At 43.2% G+C, this 23,522-nt stretch overlaps 1 long non-coding RNA gene across 1 annotated transcript in view; it reads left to right on the top strand.

Moving 5' to 3' along the window:
- Window positions 1-17,788, top strand: part of LOC113968467 — a 46,327-nt gene extending 28,539 nt beyond the window's left edge. The window contains exon 5 of the long non-coding RNA XR_003534529.1: window positions 17,722-17,788. This is a non-coding gene — a long non-coding RNA (uncharacterized LOC113968467). The remainder of the gene's footprint in view (window positions 1-17,721) is intronic.
- Window positions 17,789-23,522: the final 5,734 nt, after the last annotated feature.

Raw genomic sequence — 23,522 nt, 5'->3', positions numbered from 1 at the left:
CCATTTTACTAATTTTCATCCCTCAGCTGGTGCTTGGGCCTTGCTCTCTTTCACATGCTGGGATTTGTCACGTCTTTCATATGATCTGAGCTTCTGGCACATTCCTGGACAGGATTCCTTCACCAGTCAGCCAAGCAGAGGAAAACAGTGGGACCAGCATTTCAGGGATAAGCACAGGAAACAAAGAAATGTGTGTAGGAAGGGATCAGAAGGGAAATCAGGGTCAAACCCACAGATTTGAAGAAGGATGGGGCAGGAAGTAGGAGAGTGACTGGAGAGGAAAAACAAAGCTGCTGCCAAAGGATGTATCAGCAGAGTATGAAAAAGTGGAAAGGTGGAGTGTCAGTGGCTGAAAGAAATGAGTAGAGGATGGAGCCATGAGTAGCAAGGACAAGGGCTGGGATTTGGAACAGGAAACAGCACAAAGCCACTGCCCGGAGGAAACGGGAGAAATTCGGGTCCCATCAGCACCCAGCCCTGCTGCCATTCCCTCTCACTCCTGTCAGGGCAACACTACAGGGAGCTGCAGCCACTCCCAGGAAAACCTCGCTGGTTTGTGTCAGGGCACAGCCACAAAGCCACTGCACTTTCATCAGTGCAGTAAAATCCATGAATTATATATGTTTGACTATGTAAGTCCTGTTCTCTGCTTGGATACAGGCACAGTTGCTGTTTTAAGCAGTCAAACAAATTGAGACGCACAAAATGGGCCAAACAATTCCCTCATGCATTAAACATGGATGAACTTGACCTAAAATCTTTTAAAATTGCATTTACTCCTGTCTGTCACCAGTAAAAATGTGAGTTACTAATGCTGGAGCCAGCTGAGGCCACAGATTCCTTGAAATAAGGACATTATACGCTTGAAACCAGTTCTGATAAGCACAAGAATGATTGCAGTCTTTAGCTTAGTATCTTGAATAAAGCACTCCTGGGATTTTGGAGAGGACTTGGTGTTACTGTGCCGTGTTGCTGCAGCCACTCTGGGAGTGTGTGAACTCAGAGCAGAGCTCAATGTGGTGTTTTCCAGGGATGTTACAGGAATTAAGAAGAGATTATACAATCACTTTTAATTGGCTTCCAAAATGGTTTTGTTACTGGTTTCAGGATGTGAGTAAATTAAGCAGATTAACTGTTTTTTATTTCCTTGTGTTTCAACAGAAAGAAAAGTAGGAAACCCCCATGCAAATTAATCTGCCTTGAACTCGCTGTGTTTCTTAGCATAATCATTTTTTACTCCTTTCCACTTTAGTGTTTTGTGCTACTTTCATGCTTCAGTCTTGGGAAGCTTTACAGATAGAAGATTTATGGTCTCCCAGGATTTATATTGCATAAAGCCCCTTTCTCTGTGTAAGCACAGACTTGAAACAACGTGAGCAGCCTGGGACAGGCAACAGTTTTTGAGGAGAACCGAGAAAGAAGAGAGACTGTCTCTGATGGGAAGTGGTTACTGAAGCAAATAACAAAAACGTGGCCAAAAGCCCATCATGTTGCAGCCACTGTTGTGTGGTATAGGGGAAAACTTTCCCAGCACCATTTGCAGAACTGCAACATCGTTAACTGGTTAATGATAACGACCATTACCACAAGGACACTTTTTCTCCAGCCTTTTATCTTCGATGAGCTGGAAGATTGTCAGTCTTAAACCTCACAGCACCACCCTGGAGTAGGTCACTGTATAGGGAGAGTCAAAATCACTCAGTGTTTTCCTGAATTCACCTCACAGCAAAAATTACATTTTTAGGTGGTGAGACTTTGTGCTGGAATGTGCTTTAGCCTCGAAGGTTGTCTGACGACTACAGAACTGTCAGGATTTTAGACTGAAGAGTTCTTGGTCACTCTGGAGCTATCCAAGGTCATTTGCTTTGCCACTAAAAGTTAGACTCGGCCACAGAGGTTCTCAGCATGCTCTGAGATACAGGTATTTCCTGTGCAATGCAAAAAGCAGTGAGCAAATACACGTGGTGAGTGCCCTGTTGCACAGTAACCATAGAGACAGCACATTAAAAGAACTTATTCCCCTCTCGCTGATCTAGAAATAAAAACAACACTTTCTATTCTTTTTTCTTCTTTTGCACATACACAAGGTGCTGAATTTCTAGTCATATCCTTGTGTTTAAGATCAATGTTTTGTGTATATTCCTCTTTGCTGCTGAAGTGCAGACTCAGTCCCACCATCTCTGGGGTTGAGCAGAGTTCAGCCTACAGAGCTCCCCACTTTGTTCCTCAAACCCTGCTCACACGATTTCCTGTTTAGGTGCAAAAAAAAAAGGGGCTAAAGAGCTCTCGGTGCTTCCTCTTCTGGGCTCAGTACAGTCGTTCCTTCCACAGAAGCAGCTGACAGGGTATTTCTCTGATAGGCACTTGAGCTAATTTTTCACACTCTTATCAGTTCAGATGGCTCTTTGTAAGAGCAGTTTCAAAACCTAATTTCAAGTGGCAAAAAAATAATCAGATAAAATAGGTCCTTTGAATTGTAAAAACATTAGCTGAGCAGGCTTGGTTCAGTGTCAGAGAAGCACAAAGCTCTGCAGTTAATAATCTAGAAAAGCTCTGTGAAGAAAGAACAAGAAAATCTGAATCTCAGTTTTGCAGACATTGCTGTTCCTTTGCTGGGTTCTCTGCACTTCTCTGAGGTTTAGAAAAGGGTCCTGATACTTGTTAGGTCCTTCAACTTAAAGGTTTGTTGTTTTACTGAATACAGGGGTGGAAGCTGGGAATCTTTGCAGCTGGAGGCCCTTCAGTTGTTCATCCCTCCCCGCTCTTTGGGGAAATGGCAGTGTCACAGTGACCAGGGTTAAGAGTTGCACTGAAAGGTCACCAAGCAACCTGTGAGCAATGAAAACCAATTCCAACTGAGGCTTCTTTTGCTGGTTGGTTTGACTGAAATCTTTCTGAGATGACAAGTCTGAAGAGAAGCTCTGAAAAAGCCAAGAGGGAGACCTTGGAGAAGAAAGCAAGATTTTGAAATGCACAGGGAGGTCAATACAGTTCAGGTGGTGGGGGATTCACATTACAGGACCCCTCAAAGGCATGGTTGCAAAAACTGCTGAGTGAAGGCAAGACCCCTATTCCAGAGCACATTCCTTCCCTCGAGATTATGTCCAGGAGACAAAAGGACATCAACCAAGTGACCTTTTCACCGCTTTCAGTATCCCCTCCCCAATTTTAACACCTACCCTGAATCTATTTTCTGCTCTGTATTATTTAGTTGCTAATTGCACAATAATTCTTCAATTACTGTAGGCTGGAGAACAGGGAAATCCATCTGTTGGGTGCTCTGTGTCCCTTATGACTCTTCCTGACCTAAATTTGGAGAGGCTCCACCTTGCACCTCCTTTCCATTCCCTGGGGGTGTTGACTGCCAGGCACTAACAGATTAAATTGGAGTTCCAAGTGCCAGCAGTCTGCCCTAACTCCCAGCAATTAATAGTCTGGCAGAAGGGACAGATGAGCCACATATGAAGCAGATCCTGAATCAGGCTGTAATTTGTAGCCCATGATATTTAAGTTGTGCAACCAGAGCTGTCTACCTACATAGGCAAGGCCAGAAACTGGTGATGTAAAATTCCTTTTCTGCTTCAGGGAAAAGCAAGCTTTGGATCCCAGTGGATGTCTTTGGGAATAAACTGGGATTCTGAATTAGACACTGCTCGTTCTGTCCTCATCTGGACAGTCAGTGTGACAAGCAGTAGCCCATAATTCAGGGTCAGAAGGACCCCGCTGTCTTGGTGAGGCAGGAGTGGTGTCTGGGATATTTTCTTTAAGTATTTTTACCGTGTGACTTTATGATTCTGTTGACTTTCTAAATACAGTAATAAGCACTTTTACATCTTCAAAGTGCTTACAGATACTATCTCAATCTCCTCCGGAAGGAACATAAGAAATGATCAGTAAGAGATAAGTAAATTATTTCATTTTGTAAAAGAACTCAAAGCTTAAGAGGAATTAAAGACCTGATGTCAAGCTGAATCAAAGCAATGGAAATGAGCTTGGAACTTGGATCTATCTAAGGTTTTACTGCCAGGATGGTGGGACTGGCAAGAGCTGCAGAGACAACTTCTCTCCCTCCAGCCCCTTCCAGTGGCCATTTGAGCCCTTCCTTTGCCAATGTCACTGTGCTGGGGATAAATGTCACTGGAAGGAATAAATTAGAGCTGGGACCGCCCAAATCCCAGAGAAGTGCCCAGTGTGTAAATTAACATGGTACCTCTCACAAAGATCCTGCTTATTTTGCCACAGGGGAGGCCAGCTGGATGAAAACATTTCTTTTTGCATAGTAGTTGTAGGGCTATAAGAGGACTGGGGTCATAGAAAGCCAAAATCTTTGCAAGTGCCAAGTGCTGGTTTGAATGCACTCCTTTCTTTCAAGACCTTCAGCTATTCCCTGCGTGCTGAGAAACACTTTCTGAAGAACCATTTTTTGAAGTGGTACAGCACAAGAAAAGCATTCCTCCTTCAGAGAGCACTGAATACTAATTTACTGTTGGTAGGTTAGGGAAAATAAAAAGACTCATCATGGTCCCTTCACGAGGATGTTTTTCCCCTGTTCTTTTTGAATTGAATAATGTGTTAAATTAGGGTTAAAGTGCTCTGTTCCCTCAGCTCTACTCTGACTTTGATGCTGTACAAGACCCTCCCAGCACTGCTTTTCTCTGGCACTGCTCAGACATGAGAATGTCCCAGAGGCACTCTGTAAGGCTCCTAATGAAGCAATGGAAAGCAGTGACAAGTGAAGGGAGCGTGTAAACAGGGCAGGCATCATATCCACCCCAGTATCCCACATGCTGGAGTGAACACTGGCACCAGCTGAGGCAGGGCTGGGTTTGTGTCTGCCCTGGCAGCACATCCCAGACTGGCTTTGAAAGCCCTGCTCTGTCACCAGCTCTTAGATAAATTCTTAGTAGGTAAACTCTCAGCTGTTAAATACCTGAGGCCTGTTTGGGTGAGGAACCTCTCTGCTTTAGGTTAGAGTCCACGTGTTCTGGGTATTTTGCTTGTGTTCAGAATTCCCTAATGATAACTTGGATTTTGAAAAAAATATAATGAATTTCCCTCACAGCTCCTCAAGTTTTGTGCACCTGAAGTCTCCCTGTACCCTTGTGGGACAGGCCAGAGTCCTCTTGAAAGCCCCTGATGTCCCTCAGTGCCACTGCACCTGAGGCAAATAAAAGCCCCCTTGGCCATGCATTGGTGCAGAGCACAGACCTGCCCTTCTCCCCCACAGAAATCTCCCCAAACTGCCTCAAACATTTACCTACATATTGCCTTGCCACTGCAGACACAAGGGAAGCTTAGATTCAGGTGCAAATCAGCAATAAATTCTGAGCCAGGCCAGGTTTTATCTTGTAATGATGGTTCATTACACTAAATTATACCCTTAATGACATCACCGAACCAATTTATTGTTTCCAGAGAATTAATTATCAAGACATTCCTCATTTGTGGAGCTTAAGTAGGCAAGTGCATCTACAGATGTTGCCCATTACTTGGGTTATGGGATTATATATTAATCTTTTACAGCCATGAATACACGTGGAAATTAGTGTTCAATGGTTCTCTTGCATGTCATCATTATGAAACACAGGACAGTCCAAATGTGTGAAATGTCTGTACCTTAGAAAGGCCTTAAAAGTGCTGGGTCTGGGTGGGGATTAGACCCTAAAGTATGTGCTGATTCACTGTAACAAAAAAATGTCCATCTAGACCTCCATAAATCTCCAGATATTTGTAGGAATGGTTTTCTTTTGTTTCACTTATCATCACAAAGTGGTTTAGAGCAAAGCAGAGGATCCAGGCGTGTCCAAACCTGCCACGCAGACAATAAAAGTGATGAACTATGAGAAGCAGGGACTTAAATCCCTTTTTATGAGGGATGCTGAAATGCCCCTGAAAAGCTGTCATTACCACAGCTGAAGGGATATTCAAAAATGAATCAAGCCAAACAGCTTTTGGAGGAAGATCAAATGTGAACTGGTGTTTGGCTCATGTGCTGTTCATTTTCCAGACACTGGATAAATGAAATGAGGAAAGTTCAGGAAGAGCAAAGTGCAGGTACCCAGCTGACTCACTATAGCCAAGGCTTCTGATAACATAATTACAACTCTGATATTCTATCCTGTACAAGCAGTGTCAGTAAACACAGATGACAACCTGGTATTCATTATATTGATCTGAATTCATGCAAGAAGTGTTTCAGATCCTGTAGGTTTTTTCAGGTAGATTGTACCCTGAAATTAAAGAGGGTGACCGTGAGACAAACAGTGCACACATGGCTATGGAAAAATTATCTTGCATTCTTTATCTTTTCTTCTCGGGATGAATTCCTTTAGTGGTAACCACATTTTCATACCTGAGGGGTCTAGCTTGGGAATATTTTCCAGTTCTGGATGGTCTCATACAGGAACACAGAGCTGTAATCTGCAGAAAGGCTTCTCTGATCTTATCAAAGAGGCTCTTGTCAGACTGAAATGGGACCAGAAGGGCTTGTTCTGAATTTGAGTGGAGCTTCTCCCTGGCCTTTGGCATGATACAGGTGCTTATACTGATGACCATATGTATTAATTACACCTATGATAAATTTGTTTACATAATTAGTATCCACATAATCTGGATCACAGAGGAATCACAGAGAGCAGAATTGTATCATCCCAGTGTTTAAAGCTAGTTTTTGAAATTATATGTTCTGCATGGAGACATTCTGTGTTGAAAGCAAGACTCAGCCTGGTCTGTCAGGCTGTGGCCTTGGTTTTGTCCTGCTCCCAAGGACAATGACAGGGCAGTCTGTGGTAGCTGAGCAGGAATTGTTTTGGTTAAGAACTTTCTTTTCTTGGTCTAAATCAGAGCCCAGCTCTGACTCAGTTGCAGCAACTGTAGCAGAAATTCCCTTAACCCAGCAGAGTGTAGACACAGCTCAGTCCTGTTCTCTTCTTTCTTGTGTCTCTCAGTGTTACCACAGTCCCCCCTTCTGAAAAATACAGCAAAAAATACTCATTCTCTCCTTCAGCTTTTTAATTCTTAGTATAATTCTTTTTCTCTCAGTGTCTTCTCAGTCTCATTTTCTCTTTTCCTTCCTCATTTCATTTAAGCTCTGTTTCATGTCAAATAAAATACCATTCCCTGCAAGAGGCAATTTAATTTAAAAAGAGATAACACCTATTTTATTTTTAATTTTTGTAGCATTCTTCTTCAAGTAGGCAAAGGTTTTTTCTGCATTGTATTCTGTAATTAACTTGTCTTTGAGTCAACCCATATGCTCAACTAATGCAAATTATTTTCTGGCTAGAATCATTTATTGGTTGAAGGAAAATTAACATTTTAATCAAAGTAACATTAAAAAGGAACTCAGCTGGTTTAGTGGTTCTGAAAATTTAGTCATGGAAAATTTGCTAAGTATGTTAGGAAATTAGTATATTAAGGAAAGCTTTGATTGGATCTCAATGGGGACGCTTTCTGCATCCTGTAGTTATATATAAGCCACATTATATTTCCTCTTCCAAAATATTCCATTCTGCAGTAGAAGGGATCTTGAGCCTTTCCAAATGTCTTGGGAAAGATTCTAGGGGAGACATGGGAGAAATGGCTTTTATCCAGCTCTGACTGCTTAGTCACTGGCTGGAAGGACACCTCTGAGAGACACAGGAGGCTTAAACTCCAAAACAAGGATCGTTTTAGTGTCTCCTACCTAATGCTTGAACCAGGGTAACTGTGGGGACATAAATTGCAGTAGTGGGGCAGAAGTGCTGCAGAGTGGCTTTTTCAGAGAAGGAGGTGGGTGGGAAAGTGTTTAGGATTCTCAGGATCCTGGTGTGAGTTTGCTCCAGCCCCCTTCCCAGATGAAGGGTGGGATGGGCTGTCCATCATTCTGAGAGAAGGAATATTCCTCTCCTTGGAGATTCTGGCCAAAAATTCAAGCCACACTGAACCTAGTCCATATGTTCCTATGAGAAGTTCATGTTTCAGCAATGAAGTGGGTTTGTTCCAAAAAGGAATACAGAGTTTTGCTGTTGACTTCAGTATGACCGAGGTTCCACTTGTAAAACGCTTCAAAATCTCTGGCTCTTGGCTGCAGCTCATTTCTCTTACAAATCCCCGAGGTCATGATTCAACAAAACAATAAATCCAGCTTAAGGGCTCCTTGTGTCGGCTCAGAAAAGTCATGACACAGAATCACATCACACAGAGCACTGAGCCAGAGTAAGCAAACATGCCTATTCCAATGTATTAAAAAATAATGATAAGTTTATGTTGGACCAGAAGTCTCTCTCCTAATGAGACATCTCCTGCAGCTACTGCTCCAATATTTTAATTGTCTGTCCTCTTCTAGGCAGGGGAAAGTGAACAAAAATGATGTGTTCTGCAGTCTGGGTACTCCACCAGAAGTAAGATCTTGTGCCGATGTCTGATCCACATCCAACAGGGATTTCTGGCAGATCAGCAGTGCAGAGATCTGCTATTAATGATCATAGAACCAGGGCCTCAATCCAGCAGCCTGGGAAGATGTTTGGAAAAAGCAGCAGTGCTTTTGCAGAGGCACTTGGAGAACATCAGGGTACTCATTTCTCCTGGTCCTTTCATCAGGGAAGTCAGGAAAGCTAAACAGGCAACTCACTGCAAAGAATTCTTCCTTAAGCACAGAAAGATCCAAGAGTCCAGTGAGGCATCACCAAGTGAGAAAGCAGCCATGAAACATTCCAGCTGTGGCTGGAATGGAAGGTTATTCCTCCTCAGTCCATCACGTGAAGATTCCCTCAGCTGGCCCCTGCCAAACATGCACTGGTAGCAAATGAAATCAGGCCCGAATAGTTTAAATTCTTTGTCACAGGCTCAGCAAGTCCTGGGGGTTCATTGGTAGCTGTTCCAAACTGAGCTCCTTTTGGGAAACAAGATTGATCTCTCATTGCAAATTCACTTGAGTTTTTCTGGAACTTTTTTTTGTAGTCCAAAGCCATTGTCCCTTTGCCTTCAATATTTCAACAGGACACCTTTTCTCTGTGAGGCATGTCCTTGTGTCATCAAGTTTTATTCCCAAATCTATTAGAACACTTCGACTCAAGGAATAACTTCACTGTGTGACACAGGTGCCAGGTGAACATTTCACACTAACAGGGAACATTTTTTGGTCCCTTGCCCATGTTGCTAAATCCTCCCCAGCCATAGAAATAACAATTAGGACATCTGAGGTCACATTCACAATAGCCAGAACAATCCTGTAGTCTCTTCCAGAAAACAAGGAATTGCAGTAAACAAGGGAGAGGTTTCCCAGAAAGAGCCATTTCACAGTGAGCTCAGTCCATCATGAGCTGTAGAGAATTGGAGCAGTTTGTTGTAGCACTGCAGGTCCTTCCCAAAGGAGAGTGAACAGGGATGTTGGCAAATCTGAAGGCTTTGACTGACATATTGAGGGCCAGAGTCGCCCCTAAACTATGGTGTTATTCACCCTTCAGCACAGCTGTTTTGGCTTTGTGGATGTTAAACATAATCTGTGCTGAAAGGGAAAAAAGGGAAATTAATTTGTTATTGATAATACTCATTGTTTCCTTGCACAGTTTGTGTGCAGAGCTCACAGTGTAGCACAGCCCCAGACCTTTCCCGCTGCAGCAGCCCATGGAGAGCTCCAGAGAAGGGGCTTTCCCATCCCATAACACTGATCCTCTGGAGCACATGGGGTGTTTTGTCCTGCTGTGAGCCGAGGTTGCCAGTCAGATAATCATAAAACCTTTCCAAAAGCAAACAGAATTAAATTGTGTAGCAGAAGACACTAGTTCAATTTCTTAGAGTCCATAAAAATTGCAGAACTCCTGGAAGGGATGGGTTCCTGGCACTAAAGCAGAATCAGAGAGGCAGGAAAAAGAAAAGAGAATGACACCTGGGCATGTAAAGCAATCACAATCAGGATTTATTTCTTTTTAAGCAAGACAAGTGGATAGGAAAGATTCCAGAAACATTGGGGTGGTTAAGACTCTACTCAGGAGTTATGTCCAGTCTTATATAAATACATAATAAGATGCAGCCCCTGCCTGAAGAAATTATATTTGGAAAGGCAAGACTCAGAGAGGCTGGGGAGGGACAGAGAAAGAAAGGAACATGCCCCAAGTCAGCTTAGAATCTGAGCCAGCTTCCTCCCACACTGATGTGACGGGATCTCACCCCCTCCTGGACTGACTGGTGTGAAATAAATCCTCCTTGGCAGAAATGAGGCACAGGCACCACTCCCAAACTCAGCTGCAAATCTCCTCCATGCAGAGGCTTCCATCTCGTTGTTGAGCTGTAGGTTTCCCATTAGATGTGTGGCCCCTGAATAGTGAATTTAAGCCTACTAACAATGAGGTTGCTTTTCTCTGGAACCTTTGGAAGTAGCCCTTGGAATCACAGGTCCTGCAAATTTCAATTTGAGTGTCTGTATTTTATAAGTCTCTCTACACTGTCTTGGTCCTCAGTATTTTTTGGAAATTTACAGTGAATGCCAACAGCTTCAGAAATTCTGAGCTGCCCCATTTCTTGTCATCTTCTTTTTGACTAAAGTAAGTGGAATAATTGAAATTGTCATGCTGAATGAAAACTGAAAATCAATTGAAGTGAACTTTGAAGAGTTTCTACAAGAACTAGGGAATGTAGAACCAAAACTGAGGACAGAAGACCTCAGATGAGGGAAGACATAGCAGTCTCCAGCTTCCTCATAAGGGGAAGGAGAAGGGCAGGTGCTGATCTCTTCTCTGTGGACCTGTGACAGGACCCAGGAACTGATATTTTAGAAATCCCCATGGACATATTGCCATGGCAATTCAACAATGCCTAGCATGTGAAACACTGATATTAATACTTCTAATTTGTCCAAAATGTCCTTTTTCCATTCTTGCAACATGCTAGAAAAAGAAATTGCGAGTTGGATTAGATTCCAGTCACCAGCAGAATACTTGTTTGTTGACAGATATGTCTTCCTGTTGGAAATAAATGTAAACCAGAATAGGAAAGCTGAACTGATCAAACTGAGGTCTTTTTGAGGTGAAAAATAGAACAATTGCCGGATGCAGGTAGATAAAATTTTTCCCATGGGACAAAAATTCCGTAGAACATGCTGATTTTGCAAAACTAAAACCTTCCCCAGGAATCTGTCGATTCCGTTTAGCAGGGAAGAAAAAAAATGATAAATTGAATTGTGTGGAATTTTTTTTTTATTTATTATTCTGAAGAATTAACAGTAAAAGAAATGTCACTGCTGAGACATAATTTCTACAACTCTTTATACATATAGAAATAGTGTATAAAAATCAACACAAAATGGTTTGTTTATGAAAAAGGCTTTGTTATAAGCATCACAAATTTTTGTGTTGTGGGGTTTTTTTTCAGTTTGGAACAAAGCAAACTTGGAATTACAGCCTTATAGAAAAACCTCCGAAGGCCCCGTAGTAGAAGCTCAAAGCAGAGCTAATTTCTGAGTCAGATCAGATTGTGGAGGATCTTGTCCCCACAAATTTTAAAATTCCGCAAGAACTGTGATTCCACAGCCTCTCTGAATCCCTGTTCCACTCCATCCCCACCCTCTTTGAGAGCATATTTTTTCTCCTTTAGGTTTGATCAGAATTTCCTTTTTTTGTAATTTGTGACAGTCTCCTCTGGCGCTGTGCCAGGAATTTGAGTTGGAAAAGGATAAGCTCGGGGGATTCTCCTATCTGGGCATCCTGGAATTCAAATCCATGTTTATGCCCGGGAGGTCAGTCAGCAAGAACAGCAGGGCTGGGGAAGGCAGGATGTCGTGGTGATGAGGAAACTCATTGTGTTGATTTTCTTTTTGACTCGTTCTGTGAAGCATTGTCTCAAAAGGAACCTGGCTGATCCTCATCACCCCAAAAAGGCAAAGGGGCCAAGTGATGGACAGTTCAATACTGGCAAATCTTTGAGCTCTAATTGCTCTTGTATTTTCCCCACCTGGTGCTCCCTCACCATCTTTACCCTCCCTCCTCACTGACATCCTTCAGGAAGTCGGTCTTTAGCAGCAGCTCAGCAGTGCAGATCACTCCAGAGACACTGAGATGCCTCTTGGCCTCACTGTCATTAGCAGGAAACTGGAAGTCCGAGGCTCTCTCACCCTTCTGCCACGGCTCTGGGTCCTGAGTAAGTGGATGATGTGAAACGTTGGGTTTTTCATTTCCTTCAGACCCGTAGCATCCTTTTCCCTGATTTTTTAGCACTGGGTGGAACTGGAAAACAACAGCCAGGGCAGGGCCTGATGTCTGAGGACAAGGTCACAACTAAGTTGGTTCCCTGAGTGCACGAGGAGAGGTGACTGTCTGACACAGCAAAAGCTGGGGAAGGACCAAGCCCTCAGATTATTGTTTAACTGGTTGAAATGGGAGACCAGAGCACGTCATAAAAGGCAAACAACTTGCAGGGTTCCTTGGGGGCTTGATGCAAAATGCTGTTGCTGCAATTGCACTTAAAAGGAGACTAAAAAGACAAAATAGGTTGTTTGGGGTGTCTTACGACACAACACAACTTTCATTAAACTCATAAAGGTATCATCTGCAGGGCTGGGAAGTGCAGCAGCTGGAAGGGGCTCCCTTTACACTGGGCAAACATAAGGCAGCACCTCTGAGGAAGGCTCTTGCTCACATTAAGCAATCAAAGGTTCCACCTTAGTGCACATTTTGACACAGCAGTGATAACTTTTTTAAACAATGAGTATTTTCTAAAGTTGTGACTGTGTTTAAAAACTTCCATTATTTGAAATACAGTCAAAATTCTATAGAATATAATTCCTATTATCCTCTTATCTTGTGGGTGTATGGGGGAGAAAGAGAGGGACTAATGAATAAACTGGAAAGACTTTCAGTTCCTGTTTTCTGGCACTTTGGGCTGTTGGACAGTACATGACACCTTGCACATTTTTCACTCTGTTGATTTCCCTGCCTGTGAAGTGACATGAAAAGCCTGAAGATTTCCTGTCTGACACAGATTGTTCATCTGATGGGAGACTGATGTTTCTCCTTGATGTAAGACACAGCTGAAGAAAGGACAGCCCAACCAAGTCTCAGGAGAGCCCAGCTTGGGTGGCTTTCCACAGGGACACAGCAACTCAAGTGGGATGCTCATATCACTCAAGGGCCAGAAATACCTGGCCAGAAACACCTGCTGAGCAAAGGTGTCAAAATGTTCTTTCCTGACCTTTAATAAAATAGATTCTGAAGGCTGGACAGAACATTCTCAGCAATTATAAAATGAAGATGGCAAATAAATTAACAACTCAACTACCAAAGTGCCTTCCATGAACAAGGACAATTCTTTATAGTACATAATAAAATGCAAACCCCTACCAGAATGGGATATTGAATTACACTCAGGCCCACTTAAGATATAAGTGTATTTAGACACATGAGGATACACCAGTAGTGAGGATTTTCTTTTAAACCAGGGCAGACAAAAGATTCCTCAGTTCCTTACCCTTGTTATTGCCTTTAAGAGCTGCAGGAAGGCAAACAGAACAACTCTTGTTGTGGCCCAAAATAAGTTGAAACCACCCTCAGACAGATCTGAGTAGGTACAAGGACATTACAGGGTCAGTGGCAATGGTGTGGAACAGAACAAGGAAATTCAGAGGTCCCCAGATGAGTCTCAGTGATTGCCACAATCGTACATCACACACCCCTGTCACTCGTGTTGGGCTGATAGGCTGGAGTCCTGTATCCTGCAGGAATGAGAAGGGGACTGGAATGATCAAAAAGGGGTTTTCCACACCTAACTTCTCCTGTTCTGCTTCTTTTGAAGAGGACTGTGGGGTATTGCATTATTTCCACCTTTGTAGAAAAATTTTATCATAAAAAGAGTCTTATTAAATAATGTCCTGCTGGGATTGAGTTACAGAGGTGGGTTATCTGAGCACTCCAGAGTGCTCTGAAAATAGAAGAGGGAAAATGCTTCAATGAGGAGAAAATACACATCTGTTCGTAAATGTTAATGTGAAATGTCCTGGAGTGATGGAGCCAGAAAATTGTGGCCATTGAATTAATTTGCTCACTAAAAATACTCTAGTCAGCTCCAAATAGTCTCCTCTACTCAATTTTGTTTCCAAAAGCTTCTGAAGATTTTATCTTTGAAACCAACTCTCCTTTCATCTTCTGCTTCATCATCTTTGGTGATTCTTTTGGAGCCAGTTCTTAATTTTTTTTTTCCTGAACCCATTTCATTCCTTGTCAGACTGGCTCCCATGTAACCATTGCTGTGTCTGCCATTGAAAACACACATTGGTTGTGGGTGTCAGATACAAACACCTAGAGACAAATTTCTGGTTATGTGGTCATAGTCTCCCTCCAGTGCAGTGTAGAAGTATCCCTTTAAAATCCAGGGTGCTGTAGATGTATGTCAAAGCAATGACTGAATCCTTGTCTGGGCGCTTAGAAGCTCCTCAAGGTGAGCTGGCAGAACTCTCTGGGTGTGCTGGGCAGCTGGAGGGCCAGGGCAGCCCTTCTCTGCTGTGGTGATGTGAACAGGGTGTGCTTTGAGCAGTTTGGTTTGATTCTATGACCTGTGGGTGTGCAGATGATGCTGCCATCCCTCCTCTGTATCATTTTCTCACTGGTTTAGTGTGGTGGAGAGAGAGAAAAATTGAGTAAAGGCCACTAAGGACATTTCTCCTAATTACTCAAAGTTAATCTGGAACTTGGGAGAGGAGATAATTCAAGTCTTTGATAAAATTACATATTGCTCCTGAAGGGAATGATCATTTCATTTTGATGAACTATGTTGAGAACTTTGGGGTTTATATGTGTCTTCAACAGTTTGGGGATCACTAACTGATCCCTAAACATATCAATGTCCAAACAGATTATCACAAGCATTGAAGTTAGAGAAAATTAAATGTTAATTTAGAGGCTCTGTGTCCTCTGAATCAGCTGCCTCTCTCCACTGAACCATGGGTGAGCCAAAGGAAATAAAAGCTGGACACAAAGGTGATCCAATCTGTGCCATCGTTTGTCCTCTCGTGTACTGGGATACAGGTGTACAGGAACTACCTAAACTCTGTATGTCCTCTCCTTTATCACTGGGTAGCCAGCAAATATAAAAAATATGGATCTTCTTTAAAGCTTTTCTCACAGGACTGATGACTGAAGAAAAAAAAAAATCATCACTTCTACATTCTTTAGTTAACCTGAAAAACGGCTTCATTGCGTAGATTATTTTTCAAGGAACTACATCACAGAGGAGATTACAGCTACGAGAGCAATCCCATCAGTGGAGATGACCCTTTGCCAATATTAAGCACCTCCTGAAGTTAATATAACACTGTCACAGGGAAAGGAAGGTGTAAAACACAACTGTGCTGCAGTGGTGAAGCTGTCAAAGAGCACTGTAATACTTCCCTTTTAGTGATCGCTTCTTCCTGAGCCCACCAACCTGAACATCTTGGCTTGGTGATCTTGCTGAGAAACACCATTTAGATTTAATAGGTGCCCAGCATGCCCATCCCTTCTGTAGCACTCACTGCTTGAAAACTAGTCCAGGACACCTGGCCCTGTGCTCTGCATTAATCTGAGCTTGTTTTTAACCAGCACAGCGGGGAAGCTCCACGGCGTCACAGATGTTTGCTCGGTGCTCTGTGCCACTGATTTATTGTGGGGAAACCAAATGTACCTGCTAATGTGAGGGGAGGTAGAGGGAAGATTCTGAATCAAATTACCCTTCCTTTTTGTACTTAATTAAGAACACAATCTCGCCCGAGGCTGAAAAGCTTTGGCTTCATTTTGCACAGACACGTCCTATGTGTCTTCCTGTCCAAATTTTTTACCCTTACATATTACAGCAGTATCTGGGCCTATAAATAATGATGGCAAAAAGCTTATTGATTTCAGCTGAGCAGGAGCCAGTAGAAGCTGATTTTACCTGGCCAGTGTTCTTTAACAGATGTAGCTCAGTAATAATTCATGTAGTTGAATCCAATATCAGACTATGAATGCACAATAAAAACCAATCATAGTTCTGAGTCTTTTTTTCCTCTCTGCTTAATCAACAGGAACTGTAATAAAAGGGGTTTATAATTTCTTTGGCACTTCATTGCTGAGATGAACATCATCTTTCACTCTGGGAGAGTGAGAGGGTAACACAACACCCTATTACTATTTATAAGCCATTTTCTTTGGTGATGCTTTTACCACACCACATTTGTAACTGTTGAAACATAATCTGGACCAGAAAGCCTAGAATGAAAAGGTGGTTGTTCTGTAGAAGAGGATAGTGAGGTACAATTTCAATCAAGGGATAACAGAACTTATATCAGATGACACCAGGAGAGGAGACGTTGCTGTGTTTTACTTGCACAAAGGAATTTGTGGAGGTACATTAGTTAATCACTGCAGCAACCTACAGGGTGTCCAGCCACAGGGAAGCTGAGGGGAGACAGATAACAGTTCACCAGTTCTGTCCTGGAAAATACTGGAGGTCCCTGGGAGAGCCTGAGTACCTTCATATCTCAGGTATTTTCAGGCTTCGTGGAGGTTTATCCCAAATCCATCTCATGCACCAATTGATCTCATACACCAGGCTGCTGAAGTGGGAGATCTCTGTCTCTTCTTAATGTTCAGTGATTTCTGAATGTAAACTATGGATGTGTCTTTCTCCCTTCCTTGAAATGGAGTGGAAGGGCAAATCTGGCTGTGGATCTCAGTTCTGAGTTTCAGACATATCTGTGATTTATACTGGTCCATAGTGCTTGTAGCATGAAAAGTGCTCTGTTCCTATTCCATCTCCCATATCTCTGATTCAATGTAAACCACATTTCCCTCACAAAGAACCTTTCAAAAGCAAAGAATTTCAAAAATCACTGCTATGAATGACCCAAGAACCTACATAGTAAAGAAGTCCCCAAATGGTCTGTCCTCATTGCAGATTTGTTTGTTAGCTTGAATTTCTTGGTCCTCCAATGGGTCAATTTTCACACACTAACAAAAAGATCTTTTGTCTTCTCAAATATGTGTGAATTTCATGGAATCCTTTTAGGAAAAAGAAAAGCATATCTTTATTTTCAAAGTGCAGCATGCCAGAACCAGTTCCTTTGAAAACATCCTCGCCTCTAACGTGTTCTTCATTAGGAAAATGTATTCCCAAACTGATATTAGTACCAGTTTTCAGGAACCACTCAAGTGTGTTCCTGCCTTGACATCTGTTGGTATAAATAATGTAGTAAAATTCAGAAGAATTATTTGTATATATTTAAGCAGACCTGTAACTGGGTAGTAACTCTGACAACCTGCTTGTAAATGCAGAGCTGTGCTCAATTCAAATACTAAACCCAGCATAGAGGAACAATATAATTATTGCTGGATCACACTTGCAGATTGGATTTACAAGTTGCAACCAAATAAAGGAAAGAAATGTCAGACTGGCACAGAAGTGTCACCAGGGAGCAACCTTGGGAACAGTGAAACTTGGAAAGGAAGTTTACAGTGAAAGCTGTTTTGTTGTTGTGATTTACATTTCCAATAAAGCTAAACCCCAGGAGAATTTTGGCCTGTGTGGAGTGTTTGCAGGCTGGTGAAAGCAGAATGTGGACTTGCTCCACTAACCAGATTTTAAAACTCACCAAAAAAATAACCGTGTGGAATGGAAAGCTGAAAGCTGCGCATTTATGTTGGGGATACTTGCAATAATAGGGCGATAATTAATTGACAGTTGTCCTAACTGGACTCTTCTGATCTTAGTTTAAGACTTAATTGTTATCATTTCCCACAGGATTTGCTATGCAGAGTAACTAGTGAGCAACCTCCTCCCCTTCCCTCATCTGCTGCCTATGGGATGGGTAAGTAACTCTCCTTCATTCTGCAAACAGAGATGGACTTGTTGGGAGCAGTTTAAAGGCTTGTATGGAAAAGAAAGTTTAGCAAACATTTTGCTGCTTGTACTTCAGTTTTTGAGCATTGTGCCCTCCTGCCTTGAGTAAAGGTCCTACTTTATGGTGTCCAAAGCAAGAGTGTAACCAGGATCTCCCTACCCAGCTCCACAGATGCTATTTGGGGTGGCTGCTCTGTTTTGTCCCTCTGTGTTAAGTGAAGGTTTTGTGTTCTCTTGCTGTTTATCCTGTTCAGAGACTTTCATGTATCAATTTGCTGAGAGGAAACCTCAGTGATCTGCAGGCAGGTTCTGAGCTGTTTGTCTGGGCTGGCAGCATGTGCCAGGAGGGCAGAGCTGGCAGCTGGGGGGGGCAGTGACCACTTCCACACCTTCTTTTAATCTGCCCTCACGTTTCTATCACAGCTCTTTCCCAGCACATCTTGCAGACTCTTTTTTAAATTTCAGTCCAACGTACACTAAAATCAAACTTTCTTGGTTTCTTGCCTGGTTTACACTTAAGGGGATGAGCTTGTGCTGGTTTGATTTAATTCCACATCAATTCTTAAGTACTTTTCCCACTGCAAGACTCCAGCTTTTCTGGCTCTACTGAAAGTAGCATTTGGCATAAATCATAAACCCTACTTCAGACAACTTAATCTGTTCAAAATGGGGCTGAAGAGGAAAAAGAGCACTATAACAAACAAAAGCTTGTATATCCTTATTTAAGGCTGAGAACCTTATGGCTGTGAGAGATGACCTTTTTCTTTGGATCTCTCTAAGACTTTAAGACATTTCCATTCCAGCTGTTTGCTCAGTCTAGAGCAGAGCTGGCTCACTTTTGCTTCACAACTGCAAATGCATCTGAGCTCAGTGAAAATACACTTTGAATCAGTTCTTGTGTTATTGCACCTGAGACAGTGAAGATGCTTGAAGTTCAGAAGAGAGAGGAGATCAAATCTAATCATCTGTGCACTGCAGACAATTGTATTTCCCATTTGTTAAACCCAATCACTGGTGTTTCATTCAATCATCTATTCCAAAAGAGAGAGTTCTTGCTTTGTGTAGTAAAAGACTGGGTGAAGGAGTCAATTGAGTAAACGGTTTTGTTTCTTCCAGAGGTTAATCACCTTCACTTATAAAAGCTCATGTCTACTTTGTTGTTTCAATCTGTCTGTCATCAGCCTTTAGCCACTGATTCTTGTTCTGTCCTGCTGTGCTCAGCTACCAGACACCAGTTCAACCCCCAGCAAAACATCACCTTCTCTGCTCCCCTGCAGACCAGGCAGCCTGGTTCCCATTTACAGCCTGATGCCCCATCCCTGTAGGTTTTGTTAATTGGATAATACTGTTGTTGAATCTCTTCTATGTCCCAGGTCAATGATTCTTGGGATATGCCATCCCATTCACCGCAATTAAATCAGCAGCCAGGGCAAAATGTGTTCAATTTATGACCGACTCCTCCGTGCACTCGTGTAATAATCCTCAGATAAACTGATCATGAGATTGTACTGCTTAAAGCCACTGTTTATCTTTCCAAGCACTTAAGGCATTAAGTGTCAGTATGAGAGGAAAATGAAATGTTGGCAGAGAGTTTTCAGAAACAAACACGAACTGGAATATTAAGAAGCTCAGTGCAAGGAGGGCCATGGAGCAGATTTATGGTTTCGTCTGAGAGGTTCAAGCTTTTAAATAAGGGAGATAAAGACAATAAATGTTGTAGCATTTCTGATTTACAGCTCTGACGTAAGACATACCTATTGCTCTGTACAGATCATGGAGATTCTTTATCAAATCACCCCATAATTGCACCCATCCTCACCCAGTGGCAGCATGATTCTGGAAGCTTAAGGATTCTCCAGGAATCCTTGTGTGTTAGAAGGAAGACAGCCAGATGCAAGATGCCTCCTGGAAAACAGCTTAAAAGAGAAGGAAAGGGCTTATTTCTGACTTAAAAAGTAGTTTTGTGATCCAGTCTGAAATGTTTTTCGTCAGCCCTGTAATTCCACCTGAACTAAAAGTGTTGGGGAAAAAAAAGTCAAAACATTTTCAAACAGAATAAGGAACCTGGTGACAGCCAGCACATGGATATTGAAAACAGCTGCTTGTCTGGGTGATATAGTGAATATTGACACATAGATAAGGACACTGGAACCCTTCCACTGCAAAATACACAAGAGTCACTTTTCATCTGGAAAAAAGAACAGTGCTTCTCTCTGTTCTTACAGGGTGTTTTCAATAGCCTATGGATAACAGAATAATTTGTGACTTTATGACATTAGTATATTTTATGACACAGAGTTGCGGCTCTTATTCTGAAAAAAATTGCTAGTAATTTTACTACAAAACTTTAGGGAGTTTTATAGGATTTTTACTCTCAAGAATTGTAAAAGCTTTTAGTTTCATTTTGATTTGGAACTCAGCAAAACCGAGACATTGAAATCTTAAGTAAAACACATTTTAATGCTCTTTGTTATGATAACACACCCTTTGTTGTTACACTGGAGATGGAAGAGAGCTGAAAATTCAGACTTGACCACAGCCTGCTCTAAGTCATTCTGAGCCCTGTATTCTGTAGCAAGATTTCACAAAAGTTCCCTCACATGAAACTTTTCTTGGCGTATAGTGACCCAAAAATCCCTGTGTGAAGGCAGCATTCACACCTTGCTTAGGGGTGATCTCACCACAGCTCCTTTGCTCTCGCAGTCTGACTCCTCTGAGGACACCCCTGAGACCTGTTTGATTTCTGATTTTGGCAAAACACTTCTTCCCACGAAAACCAACGTCAGAATTAACTTCAGTGGGACAAGATTCAACTCTTATTATTTTTAAATCGTGTCACTAATATACTTATTGGAGCCTTGCCCTGGGTGTAATAAAACCTAGTTTAAATTGCTGAAGGGCTCAGCTGCTGCCTCCAACAGCTGCATGGCTGTAATTTGCCAATAGGATGTATTACATCCTGATTACAGTTTCTGTTGAGTGATAGGCCAAAATTACAAGGCAGAAATGTGGCTAATCATGATAAAGGAGATAAGTCTATTCATCCACTGCCCGCATTTAATATTTGCAGAGCAGATGCTGTTTGTTCCCTTCAGCTGCATTTACATGGAAATGCACTCTCATTCTGAAGATGTCTTAAGGTTAATGAAAAACTTTATTGGACATTTGGACGGGGGAGGGAGGGAGAAAGATGAAATATCTTGGAAGGTTTCTCTTGGCTTCCCAGCCCAGATAAACTTACACAAACCAACCAGTCATTGTAAGAAAAGCAAAGTGAGCTACTCCAGGCCAGAAACAGATGTCTGTGAAAGTTTAAGTCCTATGTTTTTGGCAGATGGATTGGCAGCATAGGTGTGAGTCACACTAGGAAAGGCTGTACCGCTCCAGGGATTAAGGCTGGAGTGGGCTGTGCATGTCATTTATTGCCCTCGTTCCCGCCAAGCAACACAGAGCCCTTCAGGCTGCAGTTAAACCACCTCTGGTGTTTTGGCTCACTGGGCCATGAAACCAAGCCTGACATCTCAGAATCACAGGCTGGTTTGGGTTGGAAGGGACCTTAAAGCTCATCCAGTCCCAACCCCTGCCATGGACAGGGACACCTTCCACTATCCCAGGTTGCTCCAAGCCCCGACCAACCCAGCCTTGGACACTTCCAGGGATGGGGCGGCCACAGCTTCTCTGGGCAGGTTAGGGCTGCATTAACACATCGCGACCATAATACACCAGAGAGGTCCCAAAAGTGTGAGATTTGTGGGTGTAGGAAATCTCACTTATAGCTTAATTAGAGATACATTCCACAGGTTTCTGGTTGCAGTCTAGGGAAGCCTGTGGGAGCCCCCCAGTTCCTGCTCTCAGCCCCACCCGAGCTGCCCCAGGCTGCAGGAGATGCAGTGCCAGCCCTGAGCAGAAGAGCATCTGCCGGGAACAGGGAAAGAAAACGAGCTCGTCAGGCCCGGAGCTGAGTTTACAGCCCGAACAATGTCCGTGTTTGTGCTGCGTGCTGCAGCACTGATCTGAGCTGCTCTCCTACCCTGACACACAAAATATCTTGTGTCTCCCCTCCGCCCCTCTGTGCACCCCTCTGCTCCGGTGCCTTGTTGCTAAATAACTGCCACAACTCCGGCTGGAGGGATTAGATCACCCCGGGGGTGCTCACAGCAGAGCCTATTTATCGCCAGGGGTAATCTGGCATTACAGACTCTGGCATCACACTCTCTCCGGGCCAGCCGCTATAAAAACCCGGGCAGAGCCCGCGGCGTTTCCAGGGGCCGGTCGTGCTGCCGGCGTTGCCTGGCTCAGCTATTTTCTATTCTCCAAAGCCGCGCTTACTCCTGGGAGGGAGAATTTGCTGCTCACGTGTCGCAGGCTGCTCTGACTCACGGCAGCCTGGCTGTCTCCACGCTCAAAGCACGACTTTGCCCCTGGGTACCGAGCCTTTCTTTCCCCGGCCTCCTAAATGTGTCTGGCGGGGGTCATCCATTCACTCCCTCCCTTCCCACCATCTGCCTGCGCTGCTTAAAAGTCCCCCAGTCGGGGCCGCCTGGAATGAACTCATCTGCTGCGTGATTCTGTTAATCAAGAAGGTTTTGGAGGATATTTCTCCCGGCTGTTTTGCTCCATCCCTGCTAAAAGTGGATTCTGCCCCACGCACTCGTAATGGGGAGGGATAGAAAATCCTCCGGCAACGCCAAATATAAAACAGCCACTGAGCCACGACACGAGGGAACGGCAGGCGCCTGTAACACAGCCCTCTGTGCAGCAGCAGGTCTTCAGAGCCTGAGGAAAGGGCTGATGAGGCAAAAGCAGGTTTGAAACACCAAATGGAGGCAAATCAGGGCACCTGACTGTATAAAAAATACATTTAAATTGAGAAAGGAAATGCATGTCTCCTATGGTCACTAGCATAAATCCCGGGATGGAGTGTTATCAGCTTGGCTGTGATAAGGCGAGGAATGCATTGACTCCCCAGCAGGGCTGTGGGGCCCTGGAACACATGGGCTGCTGTTTCTGCTCCAATTCTGTGATGAAAGGCCCTTTCCTTAGCAAGGATATTGTGCTCCAGGAACAACAGTGTAGTCTGGTTTATACTAATGCGGTAAAAATACAATTTTGAGGAAGAATTTCTTCACTGAAAGGGCTGTCAAGCATTACAGGGGCTGCCCAGGGAAGTGGTGGAATCACCATCCCTGGGGCTGTTCAAGAAACTGGATATGGCACTCAGTGATATGGTTTAGATAACAAAGCAGTGTTCAGACAAAGGTTGGACTTGATGATCTTGGAGGTCTTTTCCAACCTTAATGATTCTATGATTCCAATCTTCCTGAAACACTCTGTGAACTCCTGATTAGCAGTGTTACAGCAAAAAAAGGTATTCTTAATTCCTTCTTCGTCTCCACCACTCCTGGTACAAAATACAGTCCATAGCAGAGTCCCTGATACCTGTGACAGAGGCCATTTCCAGTTTGTATTGTGGTGTTGAGATATGCCAAGTGTGGGATCCCAAATGCACCACAAATAATTGGTCTTGCGCTTTTACTCTTCATGTCCCAGTCCTTCTTCTGCTCAATTTTTGCCATTTTTTTCTTGCATTCTTGCTTATTAGCACAGGAGGAGAATGCCTGCAAACACTGTGGGATAAATACTTTTCCAGCCAAGTGGGAGCAGACTCCAGAGATGAGTTTTAGCTGCAGAGCAGATTGTGA

Source organism: Neopelma chrysocephalum, unplaced genomic scaffold, assembly GCF_003984885.1.
Source record: "Neopelma chrysocephalum unplaced genomic scaffold, ASM398488v2 Primary Assembly neopelma1_68, whole genome shotgun sequence".
In the NCBI taxonomy this organism is placed as follows: domain Eukaryota; kingdom Metazoa; phylum Chordata; class Aves; order Passeriformes; family Pipridae; genus Neopelma; species Neopelma chrysocephalum.
Note: the sequence above shows the minus strand (reverse complement) of the source record. Positions and strands in the feature narration are given on the sequence as shown.